This window comes from Ovis aries, chromosome 2 (genome assembly GCF_016772045.2).
Source record: "Ovis aries strain OAR_USU_Benz2616 breed Rambouillet chromosome 2, ARS-UI_Ramb_v3.0, whole genome shotgun sequence".
NCBI lineage: Eukaryota > Metazoa > Chordata > Mammalia > Artiodactyla > Bovidae > Ovis > Ovis aries.
Window position 1 is genome coordinate 107,962,460 of NC_056055.1, and position 25,051 is coordinate 107,987,510.

Consider the following 25,051-nt stretch of genomic DNA (forward strand, 5'->3'; position numbering starts at 1 on the left):
GCCGATAAATTTCTTCTTCAAATATGCTCTCACTGCATTATTTATGGACTTGGGAAATGCAGATTATCCTGCCGTTATTCTTGGCATTATTCTCTTCCTAGTGGGGTCTGTGAGCTGTAACCTGATCCTTGGATGGAAAGCATTTATCCTTTTCTTGACAGCTAAATTGTTACTCTAGACCAGCAACAGTTGCATTTAAAGAATTTTTTTTTTGGAGCCTTTAGCAACTGTAGAAGTTGGAAGGGCAAATGAAGGTTTTTCTGCTTTGTCTGTCTTTGTTTATCTAGAAAGCTTCCCAGGTGGAGCAGTGGTAAAGAATCCACCTGCCAGTGCAGGAAATACAAGAATTGTGGGTTTGATCCTTGGGTCTGGAAGATTCCCTGAAGAAGGAAATAGTAACCCACTCCAGTACTCTTGCCTGGAAAATCCCATGGACAGAGGAGCCTGGTGAGCTGCAGTCTATGGGGTCACTGAGAGTGGGACATGACTGAGCGTCTTCACTTTGATTTTTCACTTTCATGCATTGGAGAAGGAAATGGCAACCCACTCCAGTGTTCTTGCCTGGAGAATCCCAGGGATGGGGGAGCCCGGTGGGCTATCATCTAAGGGGTCGCACAGAGTCGGACACCACTGAAGCGACTCAGCATGCTCACATGCGTACATCTAGAAAAATATTTAATATGCTTCTATAAGGTCCTTTTAAATTAGAATCTCATCTTGGAATTTTGAAGGCATTGTGCATTATCTGAACAATTAATATTCTCAATCCTATTTTGTTCAAGTTCTTCCCTCAAATTGCCTTTTCTTTTTTCATTTTGTTGGAGCTATTGAAAGCATCCACAGAGACAGAAAAACTTGTTAAGCAAATTTAATGTAAAATACAAACTTTTTCAGGGAGCCACAAAAGGGAAAAAGGGCTTTCCTTTTTTCTTTTTTTAAACAACACAGACATGGAATGCATAAAATACCTTAAATAGCTCAAATATGGTTTTCAGGACTGGGGGGATTTTCTATAAAATATCCAAAAATTTCGCCAGGAATGAGTACTTTCTTTTGCCTAAAACCTGAAAATTTTCTTACAGCCACTACATATGGCAGTGAAAAAAAAAAACAAAAACTGCTCAAGCTGAAAAAACGTTGAATAAATTGAGAAAGGCACAGAGATTGGCAGGGGAGAGGCCGCAGAGGCCGGAAGAGGAACTGTTTTCCTTTTCTGCTGTTTCAAGCCCTCTGTCGTTCCGTCTGCCTCCAGATTTTAACAACCCCTTCCAGCCCTTCATTCTCTCAGTCTGTATCTGCTGTCTTGTCACAGTTGATCACTGCTAGCTAATACTTTCCTGCTCGCTTTTCTTTTCTTTTTCCTCTGAGGTTACCATTGAAATAAGACTGTACAATTATCCTCTGAAGTATAGTGCCTTTTTTCTTTTATACAAAGTTATTTTTGTTTTTAATTGGAGGATAGCTGCTTTACAATATTGTATTAGTTTCTGTTGTGCAACAAAGTGAATTGGCTATATGTATACAGATATCCACAGTTATTTTTTTACACTTTGTTTTTGTTTGGGGGAGCAAGCATGCATTTGTTGGGAAAGTCTGAGTCTAGTCTGAGGATCATCCTCATTGTCTTTGCTTGAGATATCTTGGGTAAGTCTGTAGCGATGTCCAGAGGCACCCACCTTTTCAGTGGAGGTGTGTGGGGGAAGGACAGAACAGGCAAGATGGAAACATCTATTGATCAGCAGATAAGTGAATGCAAAGCTGTTAACACCCGACTCACCCAAAGGCTATATTAGAAATATGTAAAGTTTTATCATCCATTTGTTTTTCTGGTGCTAGTTTGCTGGTGTAACTTTGCTGACAAAAGTCTGTATAGTCAAAGTTATGGTTTTTCCAGTTGTCATGTATGGATATGAGAGTTGGACCATAAAGAAGGCTGAGCACCGAAGAATTGATGTTTTCGAACTGTGGTGCTGGAGAAGACTCTTAAGCATCCACTGGACTGCAAGGAGATCAAACCAGTCAATCCTAAAAGAAATCAACCCTGAATATTCATTGGAAGCACTGATACTGAAGCTGAAGCTTCAATACTTTGGTCACCTGATGTGAAGAGCTGACTCATTGGAAAAGACCCTGCTACTGAGAAAGACTGAGGTCAGGAGGAGAAGGGGACAACAGAAGATGAGATGGTTGAATGGCATCACCGACTGAATGGACACGAGTTTGAGCAAACTCTGGGAGATAGTGGAGGACAGAAGAGCCTGGTGTGCTTCAGTCCATGGGATCACAAAAAGTTGGAGCGTCTTAGTGACTAAACAGCAACAACAAACTGCATCCATATCCCTGATTAACATCACCAGATATATTAAAAAATGTATACAGCCACTATGGAGAACAGTATGGAGGTTCCTTTAAAAACTAAAAATACATTTACCATATGACCCAGCAATCACACTAACTGGCTGGGAGAAAACCATAATTCAAAAAGACAGCAGTACCCAGTGTTCATTGCAGTGCTGTTTACAGTAACCAGGACATGCAAGCAACCTAGGTGTCCACTGACAGGTGAATGGATATACAAGCTGTAGTACATATACACAGTGGAATATTACTCAGCCATATAAAGGATAAAATTGGGTCATTTGCAGACACGTGTATGGAGCTAGAGTGTATCATAGAGAGTGAAGTAAGTCAGAGAAAAACAAATACCATATATTAATGCATATACATGGAATTTAGAGAAATGGTACAGATGAACCTAGTTCCAGGGAGGAACAGAGATGAAGACATGGAGAATGGGCGTGTGGACATAGAGTCTGTGGAAGGAGAGGGTGGGATGAATAGGGAGGGTAGCATTGACATATATGTACATACACACACACAGACATGTGTAAAATAGACAGCTAATGGGAAGCTGCTGCATAGCACAGGGAACTCGGCTTGGCGCTCTCTAATGATCTAGAGGGGTGGGATGGGAGGAGGAAGGAGGGATGCTTAAGAGAGAGAGGTTGGCTGATTCACTATGCTGTATAGCAGAAAATAACATAACATTGTAAAGCAGTTATACTCCAATAAAATGAAAAAAGTTATTTTAAATAAAAAATGTCTACATAGAGGGAATTTTCATAATCTGAATCAACCCAAAAGAGCTAATAATGGGGCATGTAGGAGAGAGACAAGCATGAAGCAGATAAGAAAGGTGAGGAAGTGGGCTGAGAATGTTCCAGTGGAAATCTTGTTTCAAACCACCATTAAAAAAAAGTTTAACATAGTGATTTTTCTTTGGCATGGTTATTATTATTATGTCTTTGTTCTCCCTTCACTGGTAATTACTGAACAGCTTTTTGGGTAAAAGCTAAATGAAATGGCAAGAAGCCAGTTTCATTAGTGGAGGAACACGTATCCAGAGCAGGCCCCTGAGAGCTGACGACTCGAATCTGTGAGTGCCCTGGACTGGCCTTTTCTCTCATGTGTTTCTGCACCCGAATGAGTAGAAGCACCATTGACTCAAATCAGCTTTTCTGGGCTATTAGAAAGCAAACCTACAGAATAAGAATGCTTCGTTTTGCTCTTCAGTATGGGAATTAGATTTTTTGTGTATGTGCTAGTCCACTGAGGCAAACTTCCCTCAATCCATTCCTGAGCCTGTTTTAATTCCTATTATTCTATAAGAACATTGTGAACCAGAGCAAGTTCTTGTTTTTGATTGTGACTTAGTTCACACACCATCAAATCCACCTTTTAAAAGCATCCTGCTATGGGTGTTAATACATTCACAAGGTTGTACAGTCATCACATGTAATTCCAAAACATCTTCATCATCCACATGGGAAGTGACTGCTAATGCCTCACACTCATTAACAGTCACTTCCCATTATGGGAAAATGTCAGTTTTCATTCCAAACCCAAAGAAAGGCAATGCCAAAGAATGTTCAAACTAGTGAACAATTGCACTCATCTCACATGCTGGCAAATTAATGCTCAAAATTCTCCAAGCTAGTCTTCAAAAGTACGTGAACCGAGAACTTACAGATGTTAAAGTTGGATTTAGAAAAGGCAGAGGAACCAGAGATCAAATTGCCAACATCTGTTGGCTCATTGAAAAAGCAAGACAATTCCAGAAAAATTATCTACTTCTGTTTCATTGACTATGTTAAAACCTTTGACTGCTTTGACTGTGTGGATCACAACAAAATGTAGAAAATTCTTCAAGTGATGGGAATACCAGACCACCTTACCTGCCTCCTGAGAAACATGTATGCAGGTCAAGAAGCAACAGTTAGAATCAGACGTGGAACAACAGACTGATTCCAAATTGGGAAACGTCAAGGCTGTATATTGTCACCCTGCTTATTTAACTTCTATGCAGAGCACATTATGTGAAATGCCAGGCTGGATGAAGCACAAGCTGGAATCAAGATTGCAGGGAGAAATATCAATAACCTCAGATATGCAGATGACACCACCCTTATGGCAGAAAGCAAACAGAAACTAAAGAACCTCCTGATGAAGGTGAAAGAGGAGAGTGAAAAAGTTGGCTTAATATGCAGTATTCAGTATGTTTGTTATATTGCTATATTCAAAATGTTTTCAAATTACTAGTATAATTTCTCCTTTGACCTATGTTATTCAGAAATGTTTTACAATTTCCAAAAATATGGCTTCTTCCTATACTTCTTAGGTATAGATTTTTAATTCCATTGTGATCAGAGAATGTGTTTATATGATCTTACTCCCTTGAAACTGTTGAATTTTGTGGTCATTAGACACAGTGTTATATACATGTCCATTTGATTTAAACTATCAATTATGTTGGTCTATCAATTACTGGGAAAATTTATTAAAATCCTCAACTATGTTTAAAAAAAAGAGTTGGCTTAAAGCTCAACATTTAAAAAACAAAGATCAAGGCATCCGGTTCATCACTTCATGGCAAATAGATGGGGAAACAATGGAAACAGTGACAGAGTTTATTTTCTTGGGCTCCAAAATCACTGCAGATGGTGGCTGTAATCATGAAATTAAAAGATGCTTGCTTCTTGGAAGAATAGCTGTGACCAACCTAGAAAGCATGGATCACAATAAACTGTGGAAAATTGTGAAAGAGATGGGAATACCAGACCACCTGACCTGCCTCTTGAGAAACTTGTATGCAGGTCAGGAAGCAACACTTAGAACTGGACATGGAACAACAGACTGTTTCCAAATAGGAAAAGGAGTATGTCAATGCTGTAAATTGTCACCCTGCTTATTTAACTCATATACAGAGTACTTCATGAGAAACTCTGGGCTGGATGAAGCACAAGCTGGAATAAAGGTTATTGGGAGAAATATCAATAACCTCAGATATGCAGATGACACCACCCTTATGGCAGAAAGTGAAGAACTAAAGAGCCTCTTGATGAAAGTGAAAGAGGAGAGTGAAAGAGTGATGGGCATCCGGTCCCATCACTTCATGGGAAATAGATGGGTAAACAGTGGAAACAGTGGCTGACTTGATTTTTTGGGGGCTCCAAAATCACTGCAGATGGTGACTGCACCCATGAAATTAAAAGACCCTTACTCACTGGAAGGAAAGTTATGACCAACCTTGATAGCATATTAAAAAAGAGAGACATTACTTTGCCAACAAAAGTCCGTCTAGTCAAGGCTATGGTTTTTCCAGTGGTCATATATGGATGTAAGTTTGGACTATAAAGAAAGCTGAGCACCAAAGAATTGATGCTTTGAACTGTGGTGGTGAAGATTCTTGAGAGTCCCTTGGACTGCAAAGAGATCCAACCAGTCCATCCTAAAGGAGATCAGTCCTGGGTATTCATTGGAAGGACTGATGTTGAAGCTGAAACTCCATACTTTGGCCACCTGATGTGGAGAGCGGACTCATTTGAAAAGACCCTGATGTTGGGAAAGATTGAAGGCAGGAAGAGAAGGAGACATCAGAGAATGAGATGGTTGGATGGCATCACTGACTCAATGGACATGAGTTTGGGTAAACTCCAGGAGTTGGTGATGGACAGAGACATCAGACGTGCTGCCGTTCATGGGATTGTAAAGTCAGACACAATTGAGCAACTGAACTGTGTTCAGTTCAGTTCAGTCACTCAGTCATGTCTGCCTCTTTGCAACCCCATGAATCGCAGCACGCCAGGCCTCCCTGTCCATCACCAACTCCCGGAGTTCACTCAGACTCATGTCCATCGAGTCAGTGATGCCATCCAACCATCTCATCCTCTGTCATCCCCTTCTCCTCCTGCCCCCAATCCCTCCTAGCATCAGAGTCTTTTCCAATGAGTCAACTCTTCGCATGAGGTAGCCACAGTACTGGAGTTTCAGCTTTAGCATCATTCCTTCCAAAGAAATCCCAGGGCTGATCTCCTTCAGAATGGACTGGTTGGATCTCCTTGCATTCCAAGGGACTCTCCAGAGTCTTCTCCAACTATGTTAGACAGCATATTTAAAGGCAGAGACATTACTTTGCTGACAAATATCTGTCTAGTCAAAGCTATGGTTTTTCCAGTAGTCATGTATGGATATGAGAATTGGACCATAAAGAAGGCTGAGCACTGAATAACTGATACCTTTAAACTGTGGTGTTAGAGAAGACTCTTGAGAGTCCCTTGGACTGTAAGGAGATCAAGCCAGGCAATCCTAAATGAAATCAGTCTTGAATATACATTGGAAGGACTGGTGCTGAAGCTGAAGCTCTAATACTTTGGTCACTGGATGGAAAGAGCTGATTGATTGGAAAAGACCCTGATGTTGGGAAAGATTGAAGACAAAAGGAGAAGGGGCCAACAGAGGATAAGGTGGTCGGATGGCATCACTGACTCAATGGACATGAGTTTGAGCAAGCTCTGGGAAATGGTAGAAGACTGGGAAGCCTGGAGTGCTGAAGTCCATGGGGTCGCAAAGAGTTGGACAGGACTGAGAGACTGAACAACAACCCATCACTCCCCACCCCCATCCCACGCCACTCCAGGTAACAACTAAACTACTTCCTGTCTCTGTGAATTTGCATATCCTGTTCATTTCATGTAAGTGAAATTGTACACAACATGGCCTTTCGTGTCTGGCTTCTTTCGCCTGGAGTAAGTTTTCTAGATCCTTTCTTGTTGCAGCATTGAAGGAAGTATTAGTACTTCATTCCTTTTCATGGCTGCATAAGATGACATTGTGTTGTCAGCTGCTCAGCCGTGTCTGACTCTTTGCAGTTCCATGGACTGTAGCCCACCAGGGCCCCCTGTCCATGGGACTTCCCAGGCAAGAATATTGCAGTGGGTTGACATTTCCTTCTCCAGGCTGGGATATAGGTTTTAAAGAAATTATATAAATTATTCAGGTTTCCCACGTGGTGGGAAAGAATCCTGCAGGAGATGTGTGTTTGATATGTGGGTCAAGAAGATCGCCTAGAGAAAGAAATGGCAACCTACTCCAGTATTCTTGCCTGGAGAATTCCTTGGACAGAGGAGCCTGGCAGGCTACAGTCCATAGAGTTTCAAGGAGTTGGACACCACTGAAATGACTTAGCAGGCACACACATATAAATTACTCAAGGGCTGGGAGGATTTCTTTTAATTAGAAAGGTAGAGAAGATCAATGACTATTTTCCACATCTTAGTCTGGCAGAGTTGACAGCTTATGTTCATGAACTTGCTTTAATGATATCTCACTTTACACCTGACACTGTCAGCTTGATCAGACTGAAGACCTCAGGTGTTTTCGGAGAAGTGGGATAGATAGATGTCGAACCATCCTTGAGAACAGTATGGTTTTCTCTCCATTCGTTTAATTTTCTGGATTCTGATTTTCAATAGAACACTCAGTTCAGTTCAGTCACTGAACAGATGGACGGGCCTCCCTGTCCATCACCAACTCATGCAGTCTGCCCAAACCCATGTCCATTGTGTCGGTGACGCCATCCAACCATCTCATCCTCTGTCATCCCCTTCTCCTCCTACCCTCTATCTTTCCCAGCATCAGGGTCTTTTCAAATGAGTCAGCTCTCCACATCAGGTGGCCAAAGTACTGGAGTTTTAGCTTCAACATCAGTCCTTCCAATGAACACCCAGGACTGATCTTGTTTGGGATGGACTGGTTGGATCTCTTTGCAGTCCAAGGGACTCTCAAGAATCTCCTCCAACACCACAGTTCAAAAGCATCAATTATATAGATACTGACCATGCTCAGTTTAAGAATGGTTCCCAAATGTTGTTTTACAATAAAATTTTCCTCCTACCTGTGAAAGCAAATATATAGAATCGAAGTACAATCCCACCATGAAGCTTCCTTTGATTCAGAGTTGACTGAGCAACTAACACTTTCACTTTGTGTTCAATCCCTGTGTTGGGAAGATATCCTACAGAAGGGAATGAACCCACTCCTGTATTCTTGCCTGGGGAATTCTATGGACAGAAGAGCCTGGTGGGCTACAGTCCATGGGGCCTCAAAGAGTCGGACATGATTGAGCAACTAACACTTTCACTTTTCAAGGCTGACAGGGTAATTTCTGAGATTTGATGAGACATCTAACTATAGGTTCACTCAGGTTCTCCTTTCTGAGAAGCAGGTAGGTGTGTGTGGGAATAGCTTATGACCCAAGAAATTTACCTCAAGGTATATTCTGGGGAAAACTCTCCCATGTCCACACAAGAACACACATTCAAGGGTTCCTGTAGCAGGCCTTTGTATCTGAACAAACAGCCCTTGTTAAAGTCTAGCAGCCACTGAATTTGGATCCAGGACCTTCCTACAGGTGGATTGAGGTATTCCAGCTTCCATAAATGGTCCTTTCCCCTCAACACCCTCCAAGTGGATACAAGAAGAGGCTTGAGAGGTGAGACAGGCTTCACACTATTCAGAGAGCACAAGATATGTAAAGAGAAGCTACCCATTTTCTCTGTGCGAGCCTGAGAGAAACTCACTCCCACTGTGTATTGTGTCCAAGAGAGGAGCTGGCGTTGCCCATCAGGGCTGGACGTGTCTGGCCAGCTCTTCCAGAAGAGACAGCCCAGTGGGGCCTGTGACTCTGAGAAGAAGCCCAGACATCCCCCCTCCACGTGCCTGGGGGAGGAGACCCTGATGGGGAATGGGATTGTTGACCACAGTCTTTCTTGAGTGACAAGAGACACGCCTGCTGTACAAAGCCATCCACCAACCAGCTTTACGTCAGTGAGAATAGGTGGTGGATCTTTCATGGAATCATTGTGCCCTGAGGAGCCCGACCGTTTATATGGATCCAACAGGTGAAAGCCAATGTGGTGTCTTCCTTCCTGTATGAAGAATTTCTCGGCTTCCGTTTCATTGTCCAGAACAATCACTTAGCCAGGGCTCCCCTGAAGAGGTCTGGGGGTCTCATCCTCCACGCACCCCACAGGACACAACTCCTAGTGACACGGGTCATTTCTGCCACAGCTCTCTTGTTTACCTGCACAGGAGAAGTGGCTCTCTTAATCTAGGCTGGTGGTTTGGCCCAGGGATATTCTGCTTTTACTCTGTGCACCATTCCTCTTTCTGTGGCTATGGGACAAAAAGGTCAATGGGGGAACAGATGAAGGTCAATGGCTCCATTACTGACACTTGATTTTACGGGAAAGAGTCGAGCCTCCCTGATTAACTGGCTATAGGTAAATGTGAAAATGAAAGTGTTAGTGTGACTGATCCTTTGTGTCCAAGGGATTCTCCAGGTGAGAATAGTGGAGTTGGTAGCCATATCCATCAGTGAAGGAATGGTTTTTTAGAATGTATAAAGCAATACATTTTGATGGATAGGAACGTGGATAGTTCTCAACTGTGATGTTGAATGAAAAAAAAAGACATGTTGTATAGTAAGTGCAGTGTAACAACGTTTATGTAAAATTTAGACCCATTCTACAACTCTCTCTCCTGTATTTTTCATGGCTCTATAGGTGTATGTGTGTATAAACATAAGGATAGACCAGGAGTACATACACTGTACTTCTGTGATACTGGTTAACTCTTGAGAGAGAAGGAAATAAACAGAAGTTGTGGATGAGAGGGGCTCATCTAAAAATGTCTGTGTATATGCAACCATAAAAAGGAAGGAAACTGGGTCATTTCTAATCATGTGGATGAACCTAGAGTCTGTCATACATGGTGAAGTAAGTCAGAGAATAACAAATATTGTATAGTAACACATATATGTGGAATCTAGAAAAATGGTGTGGATGAGCCTATTTGCAGGGCAGGAATAAAGACACAGACATAGAGAATGGATTTGTGGACGTGAGAGGGGAAGGGAGGGTAGGACAAACAGAGAGAGGAGGATTAACATATACGTCACACCATGTGTATAATAGCTATTGGGAAGCTGCTGCATAGCACAGGGAGCTCAGCTCACCTAGAGAGGCGGGAGGGAGACTCAGGAGGCAGGGAATACATGTATATATATGACTGATTAACGTCACTGTGAATCACAACATTTTAAAGCAATCACACTCCAGTAGAAACAAGTCTATATACGCATGACATGATTTTTGTCATTGTCAGCAACCACAATGTTAGGAACATGGGCATTTGTCCTAATTATGCTCTGTACCATTTTCTATTTTTACAACTTATCAAAAATTATGTAAAACACAATGAAAAGATAACAAAAAATATGAACATACTGCCTCCACACTTAGTTTCAGAGTGAGGAGGCAGATCACTTGTGTGTGTTCAATTTGTGTGGGAAATATCCCCAGAATTAACATTTATGGAATGTTTATTATATGCTTTGTGACAGGTCACCTGGTATTTTCTCAGGAGTTCATGGATGTCCTGATTTGCATGTTGTTTGCATCATTCTTAGTGATGATGTTGAATTCAGATGTTGTTCCTACTTGGTGGGTGAATGGAGCTGAGAGGTCGGTGTTGGATAGTTCAGGATCTGAGTTTAGTGCTTCCCAGTTGTGTGACTTTAGGTAATTCTCAGAATTTCTTTGAGCCCCCGTTCCTCACCAGTAAAATGGGGACAGTCCCATCAGTCTTACCTCTCAAGGCTGTTGCCCAACCATAGCACCCATTTGGGAACAGTTTAAAGTCTGGGTAGCTTCTTAATACATTATCTTCTGCATATAAATTTTATTAAAGTCTAGAATGTTCAGGGAAGGAGCAGGGATGTGAATATTCTATTCCAGAGTACAAAGTGCTTGCACAACCTTGAGGTCAAGGAAAAACGATAACTTTTCTTCTTAGTGTGAAGACCAGCCTACAAAACTGTGCATTAGCTCCTACACAAGAGAGAGTGCCAACACCCAGTAAACAACAACGGCTGGATCCATAAATGCACCAAAATTAATGCTTATAAGTTTTTTACGTGGTTAGGGTCAAGGGGCTTCCCTGATGGCTCAGATGGTAAGGAATCTGCCTAGGATGCGGGAGACCAGGTTCCATCCCTGGGTCAGGAAGATCCCCTGGAGAAGGGAATGGCAATCCACTCCATTATTCTAGCCTGGAGAATCCCATGGACAGAGGTTATAGTCCATGGAGTCACAGAGTCGAACATGACTGAGCAGCGACCAATACCTTCTTTTCAAGGTCTAGTAAAAATGAATGGAAAAAAGGATGAAACTGGAACCCCTTCAAGGTTTTTGCTAAGAAACAAGATGCAGATAATACACACATATCCCTGTACTCTAGTAACAGCTCAACAAAAGTCAATTTAATGAAAAAAAATACTTCTGAAACACTTCTAAAATGAAAGTTGGTCAGTTTTAATATTGTACAATAACCTGTTATATCCAGATGAGAATGCATCTCTCAATATTTTGCCAATTCGTTTTTAATGCAAATGACTTGGCAATTAAAAAGTCAACTTCATTTTAGTTCCTACAGAAAGTACAAATATGTCTTTCTTCTAAAGAAGGCGTTTATTCTTTAAGAATTCAATAGCCTTGTCACTGACTTTTTATAATCTTCATAAAAGAAACTTGTAACTGTAGGTTCGTCTTATTTCTTATACCTGCATAGAAGAATCAGCAGTGTTTCAATAATTATTATTTTTAATTTGCATGTTTACAGACGCTTTAACAACTGCAGCGTATTAGAACTTTTAGTTGATTGTGAACTTTTGATTTTGTTTCTGTTCCAGTCCACTTTGTCAATGTGCCTTTCCATAGCTTTGTAAACTCTGGAATTAGCTGAACACAAAGACTTAAATCAGGTGGCGCTAGTGGTAAAGAATCCGCCTCTAATTCAGGAGAAGTAGGTTTGATCCCTGGGTTGGGAAGGTCTGCTGGAGTAGGAAATGACAACCCATCCCAGTATTCTTGCCTGGACAATCCCATGGACAGAGAAGCCTGGCAGGCTACAATCCATGGGCCACAGAAAGTCAGACGCAACTGAGCACACAGAGACTTAAATCAGTAGTACTTGCTTTGCTGACCTACTAGAGTTCGGAGAAGGCAATGGCACCCCACTCCAGTACTCTTGCCTTGAAAACCCCATGGATGGAGGAGCCTGGTAGGCTGCAGTCCAGAGGGTTGCGAAGAGTCAGACATGACTGAGCGACTTCCCTTTCACTTTTCACTTCCATGCATTGGAGAAGGAAATGGCAACCCACTCCAGTGTTCTTGCCTGGAGAATCGCAGGGTTGGGGGAGCCTGGTGGGCTGCCGTCTCTGGGGTCGCACAGAGTCGGACACGATTGAAGTGACTTAGCAGCAGCAGCAGAGTTCTTAGGGTGTGTGACTGTGTTATTATTATCTCTCTGTTGTTTATAAGGGAGTTTGTGGCTTACTAATTATCAATAGATAAGAAAAATAAGTGCTTACACTTAGGATCTAATTGATCAACTCTTTTGCTTTCTCGCTGGTTCCCAACAGAAAATATATGCTGTATCTCACCCTAGTTAATACTTAGAACAAATTAAATGTCGCTTAGTGGTTTAGACTCAAAAATAAGAATTTTGAGGAAAATGCAATGGAAGTGATTAATGCAAGACACAGGAAGAATATATCACAGACAAGTAGCAGAAGATGAAGGGTACCTAGGGAGAATAGTTTACCAAAGTCAACTCAGCTCAATTGAAATAAAAGTCCTAGTGCAATAAAAGTCCTAGTGCAAAAGTCCTAGTCCTAGGGAGACCTGCAAAGGCCACACTAAAAATGATGACTCTGGGCTTCCCTGGTGGCTCAGATGGTAAAGAATCTGTCTGCAATATTGGAGACCTGGATTCGATCCCTGTGTCAGGAAGATCCCCTGGAGAAGGGCATGGCTACCCACTCCAGTATTCTTACTGCGAAACCCCATGGACAGAGGAGCCTGGGGGTCTATAGTCCATGGGGTCGCAGAGAGTTAGACAGGACTGAGTAGTTAACACTTTCACTTTCACAATAGTTTTGAGTCTGTTCTGTGGGGCCGCAAAAATGTATGCCTTTCTTGCCAATCTCTCCCCTTCCCATTAACAGCACTTTTAGCTGTTTCATTATTTTTGTGTTGGGGAGGGGGCTTCTTCAGTTTCTGTTGTGAGTGCCACACTAGAATACACAATTCTGTCCTTAACTGTGCCACAGTCGGCTTCTGTCAGCTAAAGAAGTATAAATACAGCAATCGTTAAAACCATTCCTCTGGAAAAACGTGTCAGTTTTGTACTTTAAAGTTAAGATAGGAGATGCTGGTGATTCTGGTAGAATATAGTCATTTGAACACCAAGAACACAGATCCATTTTATATTCTCTCATGTTTATGTATGTATATATTAGAAAATGAAGATGTATAGTTATTGTTAATGACTGTCAGAGTTAAAACATCCAGAATATGGAAGAAGTTTGATATAAATGCCTACATCTCTAAAATACCTCACCCAGCTCTTGATTGATTTCTCAAATTTTGGAGACTTTTACTTTGAATGTTATTTTATTCCCCTCCCCCCTCTTTTTTTGGTATAAAATTCCAGTGTACTCATGTTGTAAAAGTATTTTTACGTTCAGTCCAAATCTCTTCTCTCTCCCCAGTTCTGTCTCATCTCTCTCTTCTCATTGGCCTTGGAGAACTGTGCGTTGTCATTTCATAGGTGAGGACATCACTAGATCCTCCACGAATCTTCTTTTCTGATTTAAACACAGGTTGTTTTTTGTTTGTTTGTTTAATTATGGAACATACTAAATCTTGCAGTATTTTTGGTTTACCTGCTCTAGACACTAACCTGCCTTACGAAACTAGTACAGAGACTTTATTTTGATGGAAAATTATATGGCTGTGATTTCTTCTATAATATACCCAGTGGTACCCAATGATACCCAAAGAGTAATCACTGAAGACTATTTAGAATATCCAGATAGTGATAGCACTTTTTTGTGTTTCAAATTGTATTGCATATCAGATGGAACAGTGTTGAACAACATATTGAGAAATATATCAAGTCTCAAAATACTGATAATACAGTTTAAGAATCCTAACACCTTTTCCTCAAGTGATATCATCAAAGATTTATGTGAGAAAATGTTTATCACACAATTTTATATAATTGAAAATACTTCAATATAACCTAAATATCCAATAATAAGGGAGTGAATAAAGCAAAAATATCCAGTGAGAAGGAAGTGAATAGACTTTCTGTATTCATATGCACAATCAGTGATTAAATTTAATTTTAATGTTTGTGATCCTTGTGATTGCATTAAAGTATTCATGGTAATGAAAATTATGGAATGGAGATGAATAAATTTAGTATACTTTCCTAATTTTAGGAAAAAGGATATATTCACGGGAAAAAAAACTGGAGGATACATGCCAAAATGTTAAAAATGTATATTTTGCGCATTAGATTACAAGTGTGTATTTCCTTACATTGCTCATAGAAAGTGAACTTTTAATAAAAAAAGAACAGCAATACATAGTTTATAATCATGAAAATAATAAGAATATATTATGCAATATATCCAAATTCTTGTGTTTTTCATAATACTGAACACAGTTAATTCACTTTTAGAAATACTTGAGTTAAATCATTCAACATATGGAAGAAATTATATTCATGAAGTACTGCATTAAATATTCTTAAAACATAATTGTAAAAATTGTAAATAGTTTAAATAAGACAGTAAAGAATGGTTAAACAAATTATGTTACTTTCATTGTATGGACATCATCACCACAAAAAGTAATGGCTCTGGAATGATGTATATATGTGGAATGATACTTTTCAATGTGAAGTAAATTTGCAGTGCAAAATTGAATGTACACTGCTTTCAGGAGAAAACAAAGGGACTATGCTCAAATGTTAACTATATTTTTAAAATATGATGGATATATTTAATCACTTCTCTTTTTCCATTATATTACTTTGATAATCACATTCAGTTCTATCAAAAAATACCATAAGCATTAAGGCTTTTTGTATATCCAGATAATTAGTTGTTTATGCAATGAGACAGAAAATGATTAATATATATATATTTTAGCAAACATTATTAAACAAGCTTATCAAAACTGATATATTATTTACATCACTCACAATAAGGTTTTTGGCAAGTTTTCACTCGTGGGGTTTTGGCAAGTTCCTACTTGTGGGCTTTGTTTTCCTTTTTCTTTCTTTTTAAAGGTCGAATTGCTGTGGCTTACTTAACATAATTACTTATTCCACTGAGGGCTACCAAACAGCCCGTTAATCTAATAATGTTGGTTTTCCACGTTGAATTTTTTATTTAATGAGAGAGCTCTTACGAGGTTATGAGAAATATAAGCATGTATGACTTTGTACCTTCTGAGTGATATTCCAACAGAATAATTTAACCAGCTGAAGAGACACTTGTTAGCAAAATCAGTAGACAGAGCTTTGTAAACTAGAGGTCCTGGTATTCCTTGTTCCAGCTGATTTTTATAGTTGTTACGAAAGATTGGAAATCACAGACAGTGCATTAAACGGAGCACTGGCCTTTGTGTCCCATGGATGTGGCCAGTGGTGGCCTGTTGGCCAGGGATACTCTGTGAATTCTGAAGATGTGGGTCCAGCCTGCACAGTGTTTATGACTTCAGAAGGCTCAGGCACATCACCCCTGCCTGTGACATCTCTTCCTAAAACTGTCACTGCCTCCCTTGTGGTTCTGGCAGGATACAAGGATTCTAGGGAATTCCTGGCTCTGGGTTCCTGTGGTTCTTTTCAGGGTCTGACACATGACAGAAAATTTAGTGAAATTATTGCTGCTGTTTTTTCAATTTAACTTTATTTTTTGAAAGTAGTGAAAATGTTCGTCACTCAGTCATGTCCGACTCTTTGCAACCTGTGAACTGTAGCCTACCAGGCTCCTCTGTGCATGGGATCCTCCAGGCAAGAATACTGGAGTGGGTTGCCATGCCCTTCTCCAGGGCATTTCCCGCGTCTACTGCATTGCAGTGGATTCTAACCATCTGAGCCACCAGGGAAGCCCCAATTAGTTTTTAATTAGAGGAAATTGCTTTACAATGTTGAATTGGTTTCTGCCATACAACAACGTGAATCAGTCATAATTATATATATATATATATATATATATATATATATATATATAAAGTCAGCCCCAGGCTGGGTCCCCTGTGTTACACAGCAGCCTCTCACCACCTATATTTACACATGGTACTGTATATATGTCAATGCTACCTTCTCTTTCCCCCTGTGTCCCTATGTCCTTTCTCTCCATGAGCGTCTCAGCTCCTTTGCTGCAAATATGTTCATCACACCATTTTTCTATGTTCCATATAGATTGCTACTACCTTTAAGATCAGTATTTTCATCAACTAGGATGTGCTGAGATTTTTTCTCCCTAGCACTATTTAAGTCCACAATTACCCAGTCCCTTAATATAAGCATTTAATTTTATATACAGGATCCTCAAATAATACAAGATAAGCCTCAATTCCAATTGGCCTTTGATCTAATCGCCTACACTTAAAATTACAATGGGTTTCATTTATGATTTCAGTACTACTTGAAAATCTCAACAGCTTTTGAAAAGTGGATTAGTTATGTTTTCTCACCCTTCTGTTTTATTCTCTGTGAAGTACTGTGCTAATTATATTTATATTGCTTGTACATGGTTAAAAAGTAAAGCCCTGATATAAAATCAGGCTATCAAAACCCAGTATGTGACAGTGTATTACAGCCTATGGTGAGCAGACCAAGTATTCTTCATTGAGACTCTTCCTTATTTAGGATACGTCTAAAGAACTAGGAAATTTAAGTTCTGTTGTCATAAGCCACCATTCCAGGAACTTCCCTGGTGGTGCAGTCAGTGGTCAAGAATGCCTTGCAATGCAAGGGGTGTGGGTTCAATCCCTGGTGGGAGAACTGAGATCCCACATGCCTTGGAGCAACTAAGCCCACACGCTTTGGAGCCTGTGCACCACAATGAAAAGATCTCACATGGTGCAACAAAGATGCTGTGTGCCACAGATAAGACCCATAACTAAATATTTACAAATATAAGCCGCCCCTTCAGATTGTACCACTTTATGTTTCCTTTACCACAGACTGCACCAATGATTTGTTGCTGGAGGGACTCTTTCCTTATGGAGGTATATTCCTAGATACTAGGTTATTCAGATAACACTTAAGTTCTCAATTCAACTAAGGGAATTTGTTGCCAGTCAACCTATTCCCCAGTGGCTCAGAGAGTAAAGAATCTGCTGCAATGCAGGAGACCTGGGTTCGATTCCTGGGTGGGAAAGATCCCCTGGAGAAGGAAATGGCAACCTACTCCAGTATTGTTGCCTGGAAAATCCCATGGACAGAGGAGCTTGGCGGGCTACAGTACATGGGGTTGCAAAGAGTCAGACACAACTGAGCGACTAACACACACAACCTATCCTAACATAATGTCTAAAGGCAGCTCTTTTCTCTGAACAGAAAAGAAATGCTAGTAGATGGGATCCTGGAGTTAACAAAAGAAAACAGAGGCAGGAAAGAGCCAAAACATGGGTAAGTAAAATGGATTTCCCTTTTCTTGAGTTTTCAGAAGTATGTTTGAAAGTAAAAGAGAAAATCATGACACCAATTACTGTGATTCCCGGTGCACATAGAGAAAATATTTAAGACAATGAGATTATACTTTGGAGGATGTAAAAGAATGTGAAATGAAGAGTTACAGGTTGCAGGAGTGAAGCAGATGGTGAGGTAGAAGCACTGTGATCTGAGAGCATTTCCTGCAGAGTCCAGGGGCTGATGTGTCCATGTAGGAGTCAGTTCCTGGAGAGTTATGGTAGCTGACAGGGCCTGCCAGCCACTTCTGGATGGTCATGTGATGTTATCTGAGGTGGCAGGCAGGACACCTGCCTTGTGATGTATTGAGAAGAAGGGAGGTTGGATGAATTAGAGAAGAAAGAAGGGATTTCTGATTAGATGGAAGACTTCATTTGGGAACCACACACCTTAACACATAGCATCTTGAGTGGTGATCCACATGTTTTCCTTGAAAAGAATATACCTTTTACAGCAAAATGTGGTTGAGGACATGTTCTTGAGGAGCAAACTGAGATGAATACATGGAACTATTATTTCATAGCCTTCTGCATAAGCAAAACTCTGCAGATTTAAAATTCCAACTTTTGTTATGACTTTTTAAAGGTGTCAAGATGCACAAAACCAGGGAGCACTGGCTAGACCATTTTATAATGCAGATATAACTTCCGTAGCCTGTTCTAAGGCTAGTGATAATCATTTACATGTATTTGTTGGTAAAGAAAAGATCTTATTCACAAAATGACAAACATATACCAAGGAATAACTCTAAGTAAAACTAAGTAAAAAGTTTGTTGTTGTTGTTTTTTTTTTTCCAGTGAGCTAACTCATTGGAAAAGACCCTGAAGGGAGGAGGGGGTGGCAGAGAATGAGATGGTTGGATTCCATTGCAGACTTAATGGACATGAGTTTAGGCAAACTCCAAGAGATAGTAAAGCACAGGGGAGCCTGGCGGGCTCCAGTTCATGGAATCACAAAATGTCAGACACGACTGAGCAACTGAACAATAGGAAGTTTGGGGCCTACATAAATTAAACTTCTGAAATATTGTGAGAATTATAGAAGACATGAAAAAATATATCATGTTCAAGTAAGGAAAGATTGAAAAAATATTAGGATGCCAGTTCTTCCCACGTTGAAAGTTACAGAGTCAAGCTATATTTAATTGGGAATTGGGTGTTAGAACTCAGTAGAAGACTTGAAAATTTAATTTCAAAATAAATACACCAAAGACTATCTAAGTGAAAGTATTAGTTGCTCATTTGTGTCTAACTCTTTGAAACCCCATGGACTGTAGCTCACCAGTTTCCTCTGTCCATGGGATTTTCAGGCAAGAATACTAGAGTGGGTTGCCATTTCCTTCTCCAGGGGATCTTCCCGACTCTGGGATCAAACCTGGGGTTCCTTCATTGCAGGTGGATTCTTTACCATCTGAGCCACCAGGGAAACCCTCTGAGCCAGTAAACCTTTGAAGAGGAAGGCTTTGGGAGGAGATTAGAGATGTGGGATTTCACTTCCCACCCACTTAAAATGTAATAATTTAAAACCAACGTGACATTTTATAATTGTCAAAACCAAGTTGAATGCTTAGAAACACATTATAGTGTAAAGATACTACTAGATATTATACTATAATAAAATACTATTACTAGCTTTTAATAAAAGAAGCATCATAGATACATGGGGAAAGGGATAGATATTACAAAGATTAAATATTGAGAAATTGGGCTAGTTGGAAAAATCTGAAGCAAATAAAATCTGACCTTGCTTCATACAACAAACTATATTTTCCATGGTTTAAATATTCTAGCTAACAATATAATTACTACAAAAATTAAAATGACTATAAAAAAGGTTAATAGGCAATATTGTATGTTGATGTGAACCAGGATACTCTAAACATAAAAATAAGGAAAGTCACAAAGAAAAACAATAGTAGATAGGATTAAATATTTTTTAAAAGTCTGTGTCCTTAAGAACAGAGAAGGCGATGGCACCCCACTCCAGTACAGTACTCTTGCCTGGAAAATCCCATGGACAGAGGAGCCTGGTAGGCTGCAGTCCATGGGGTCGTGAAGAGTCAGACACGACTGAGCGACTTCCCTTTCACTTTTCACTTTCATGCACTGGAGAAGGAAATGGCAACCCACTCCAGTGTTCTTGCCTGGAGAATCCCAGGGACGGGGGAGCCTGGTGGGCTGCCGTCTATGGGGTCACACAGAGTCGGACACGACTGAAGTGACTTAGCAGTAGTCGCAGCAGTCTTTAAGAAAGCATCATAAAAAAATCAAAAGATTAATTAAGTGGATAAGAACTACAAAAATTAACTAATCCTATAAATCATCTAATGAGAGAACTTTAAAATAAATTAACAAAAAGACAAAACCCTTCTGAAAGCTGAGAAAAAGGCCATTTACTACCCACACACTGTAAAAAAGGGAATGTATCCAATTAAAATATTAAAAAGTTCATTGAACTTGGCAAACAAGAATATGTCAGTGTTTCACTTTCATACTTTGGTGACTAGTGAGTCTGAATAGATAACAACAATAATGATGATGATAAGGGCTGCAAACAAATTGACATGCTGGGCATGCTGACCACTTTGGAGCAGGCATTGAGTTAGGCATTGGCTCATTTAGGGATCAATTCAGTTGTGTGGTACATTTTATTATCTCCAGTTTAGTAAAAACCTGAGGCTTTTAGAAATTGATCCATCTGCCTAACATCACACAGCAAGCAATAATAATGATGATGCATAACATCAATATATTTATAACAGGTTTCCTAAGCAATTGCTAACTGCTTACATGTGCTATTTCTCTTATCACACAAACAACACATCAGGAAGATTCTCTTATTTTTTAATTATCCACATTTTATTGATGAGAAACAGAAGCTGAGAGAAATACTTGGCCTGTGGTTTTTTATAACATGGTTAGTAAGCAGCAGCTATAGAATTTAAAACCATAATGTCTCAGTCCAAAGACCATGAACTTTCAACACTCCAGAGAAACTCTCTCTGTTTCTCAAATTGAGTATTGATGAGTTCCACAATGAAATCTCCCAGAGACCCAAGTCCTCCATACGGGAAACCACTTTTTTTTTTTCTTTTTTAATTTTCTCTCTTCATCTTGGTGGCAGGTGTGGCTACCCATGCAGGTGCCCAGGTTAGAAAATTCCCCATCTCTCCTTTCTACTCCAGTCTTCATCTGCTGCATCAACTAGTCGTTTTACTTTTTTCACCTCCTCAATATCCATCCTCTCTTCCTACGGTCACTGCCATGGCGTTGCCTTAGGTCACAGGCTAGGACAGCTGACCCTAACCAGCTTTGGTAACTCTTCACTTACAGGGGTGGGAGGCTCTACCCCAATGTGATGATACTTTTTGTCCTCACATTTCTGTGGTATATTTTTCTGACTATAAAAATAGTAAAAGTCTGTTCTCTATGTCTGCATCTCCACTGCTGCCCTGCAAACAAGTTCATCAGTACCATCCTTTTAGATTCCATATGCATGTGTTAATATACGATATTTGTCTTTCTCTTTCTGACTTACTTCACACTGTATATTAGGTCCTAGGTTCATTCACCCCTTTAGGACTAATATAAATGCGTTCTTTATATAGTTTAGTAATGTTCCATTGTGGGGCTTCCTTGCTATCTCAGTTGGTAAAGAAACCACCTGCAAGGCAGAAGACCTGGGATTCAATCCTTGGGTTTGGGAGATCCCCTGGAGAAGGGAATGGTAACCCACTCCAGTATTCTTGCCTGGAGAATTCCATGGATGGAGGAGCCTGGTGGGTAATCCATGGGTTGCAAAGAGTCAAACAAGACTGAGAGACTAACACTTTCTAATGTTCCATTGTATATATACACTTCCATATTTAAAATAGATGTCAGTTGCTTTGTTTGCTATTATTTTCTCCCATTCTGAAGGCTGTCTTTCACCTTGCTTATAGTTTCCTTCATTGTGCAAAAGCTTTTAAGTTTAATTAGGTCCCACTTGTTTATTTTCGCTTTATTTCCATTACTCTGGGAGGGGGGTCATAGAGGATCCTGCTGTGATTTATGTCAGAGAGTGTTTTGCCTGTGTTCTCCTCTAAGAGTTTTGTAATTTCTGGTCTTGCCTTTAGATTTTTAATCCATTTTGAGTTTACTTATGTGTATAGTGTTAGAAAGTGTTCTAGTTTCATTCTTTTACAAGTGGCTGACCAGTTTTCTCAGCACCACTTGTTAAAGAGATTGTCTTTTCTCTATTATTATATTCTTGCCTACTTTGTCAAAGATAAGGTGTCCATAGGTGTGTGGATTTATCTCTGGGCTATCTATTTTGTTCCATTGATCTATATTTCTGTCTTTGTGCCAGTACCATACTGTCTTGATGACTGTGGCTTTGTAGTAGAGCCTGAAGTCAGGCAAGTTGATTCCTCCAGTTTCATTCTTCTTTCTCAAGATTGCTTTGGCTATTCAAGATTTTTTGTATTTCCATACAAATTGTGAAATTATTTGTCCTAGTTCTCTGAAAATACCATTGGTAGCTTAATAGGCATTGAATTGAATCTATAGATAGCTTTGGATAGTGTACTCATTTTCACTATATTGATTCTTCTGATCCATGAATATGGTCTATTTCTCCATCTATCAGCTCATGCAGCTTGATTCCAGAAAAATAAATGATCCAGTCAAAAAATGGGCCAAAGAACTAAACAGACTTTTCTCCAAAGAAAACATGCAGATGGATAACAAACACATGAAAAGATGCTCAACATCACTCATTATCAGAGAAATGCAAATCAAAACGACAATGAGGTACCATCTCATTCCGGTCAGAATGGCTGCTATCAAAAAGTCTACAAACAATAAATGCTGGAGAAGGTGTGGAGGAAAGGGAACCCTCTTACACTGTTGGTGGGAATGCAAACTAGTACAGCCACTATGGAGAACAGTGTGAAAGTGAAAGTGAAGTCGCTCAGTTGTGTCCGACTCTTTGCGACCCCATGGACTGTAGCCTACCAGGCTCCTCTGTCCATGGGATTTTCCAGGCAATAGTACTGGAGTGGATTGCCATTTCCTTCTCCAGGGGATCTTCCCAACCCAGGGATTGAACCTGGGTCTCCCGCATTGTAGACAGATGCTTTACTGTCTGAGCCACCAAAAAACTGGAAATTTAGAACTGCCATATGACCCAGCAACCCCACCGCTTCATGGTCATACATAGTCCCACTGGGCATACACACCGAGGAAACCAGAATTGAAAGAGACACGTGTACCCCAAGGTTCATTGCAATACTGTTTACAATAGCTAGGACACAGAAGCAACCTAGATATCCATTGGCAGATGAATGGATAAGAAAGCTGTGGTACAGATACACAATGGAATATTTCTCAGCTATTAAAAAGAATACATTTGAATCAGTTCTAATGAGGTAGCTGAAACTGGAGCCTATTCTACAGAGTGAAGTAAGTCAGGAAGGAAACCAATACAGTATAAAACACATATGTATGGAATTTAGAAAGATGATAACAATGACCCTATATGCAAGACAGAAAAGAAATACAGATATAAAGAAGAGACTTTTGGATTCTGTGGGAGAAGGTGAGGGTGGGATGACTTTAGAGAATAGCATTGAAACATGTATACCATATGTGAAATAGATTGCCAGTCTAGGCTCGATGCATGATACAGGGTGCTTGGGGCTGGTGCACTGGGATGACCCTGAGGGATGGGATGGGGAGGGAGGTGGGAGGGGGGTTCAGGGTGGGAACACAAGTACACCCATGGCTGATTCAAGTCAGTGTATGGCAAAAACCACTACAATATTGTAAAGTAATTAGCCTCCAATTAAAATAAATTAAGTAATTTACCAAAAAAAAAAAAAAAAGAATAAAATAGATGGCAAGTGGGAATTTGCTGTGTGACACAGGGAGCTCAACCTAGTGCTTTGTAACAATCTAAAGGGGATGGGATAGAGTGAGAGGTGAGAGGGGAATTAAGAAGGGAAGAGATATAGATATACCTATGGCTGACTCATGTAGATATATGGGAGAAAGCAACACAAAATTGTAAAGCAATTATCCTCCAATTTAAAAAAAAAGCAGGTAAAAATAAACCAGTAATATATGTTTATAAATTTTGGGAAAATAACAATTACCTTCAATCTCTCCAGCCCCACCCAGTTATAACCACCAGTATTAGACGCAAGAGACTTGGGTTCAGTCCCTGGGTCAGGAAAATCCCCTGGAGGAGTAAATGGCAACCCACTACAGTATTCTTGCCTGGGAAATCCCGTGGACAGAGGAGACTGGAAGGCTATAGTCCATATGTTCTCAAAGAGTCAGACAGGATTGAAGTGACTTAGCATGCACACATGGAAAGATGATGGATCATTATATTAAAATTAAATTACATGCTATCACAATATTTAACAGCATGGACAGTTCCCCTAATATATGTTGCCTGAAACAGAAAGATAAAAAAGTGTGTTTGTTTTCTAAAATAGGTTGCTTGAACACACACATACAAACACATTAAAAAACAAACAAACCCAAAACTATTCTTTTGTACTTTGAAATGGTACCTTTGAGATTAGCTCCATGACATCAATATGGATGGTGGGATTCTGGAGTGGCTGAGGTCAAGTGTCAGTCTTTGACCTCGTAGATGAGGTGGTACTGTGACCATCACGGGCACGAGGGCTGAATTGGAAATCAGAGTATTTTGACACTCAGACATTTTGAGAAGTGACTAATTTGTCCTAAGAGACTCAAACACTGCACAAGCCCATTACAAATAATATGAATATTACTACTTTATTCATATTTCAGAAAGTCCTCTGGATCTTTGGCCAAAATCCTGATATAAATGAACACAATAGAGAGTTTACTCTTTTACTTGTTGTCTAGACTTAGCTCACTGACCTTAGTCTTTTTGATTAAATGGGAACCTAGTTCCCCTTGAGACAGAGCTACGCAGCATTATCTTACGTACATAGTTTAAGACTTTCTCCAAGTCTCTCTTAAAGTGGATTTGTGGCTATTTATTATGATAACAACACACGTAGGAAGATTCCCAGGTGGCACAGTGGTAAAGAATCTGCCTGCCAATGCAGGAGACACAA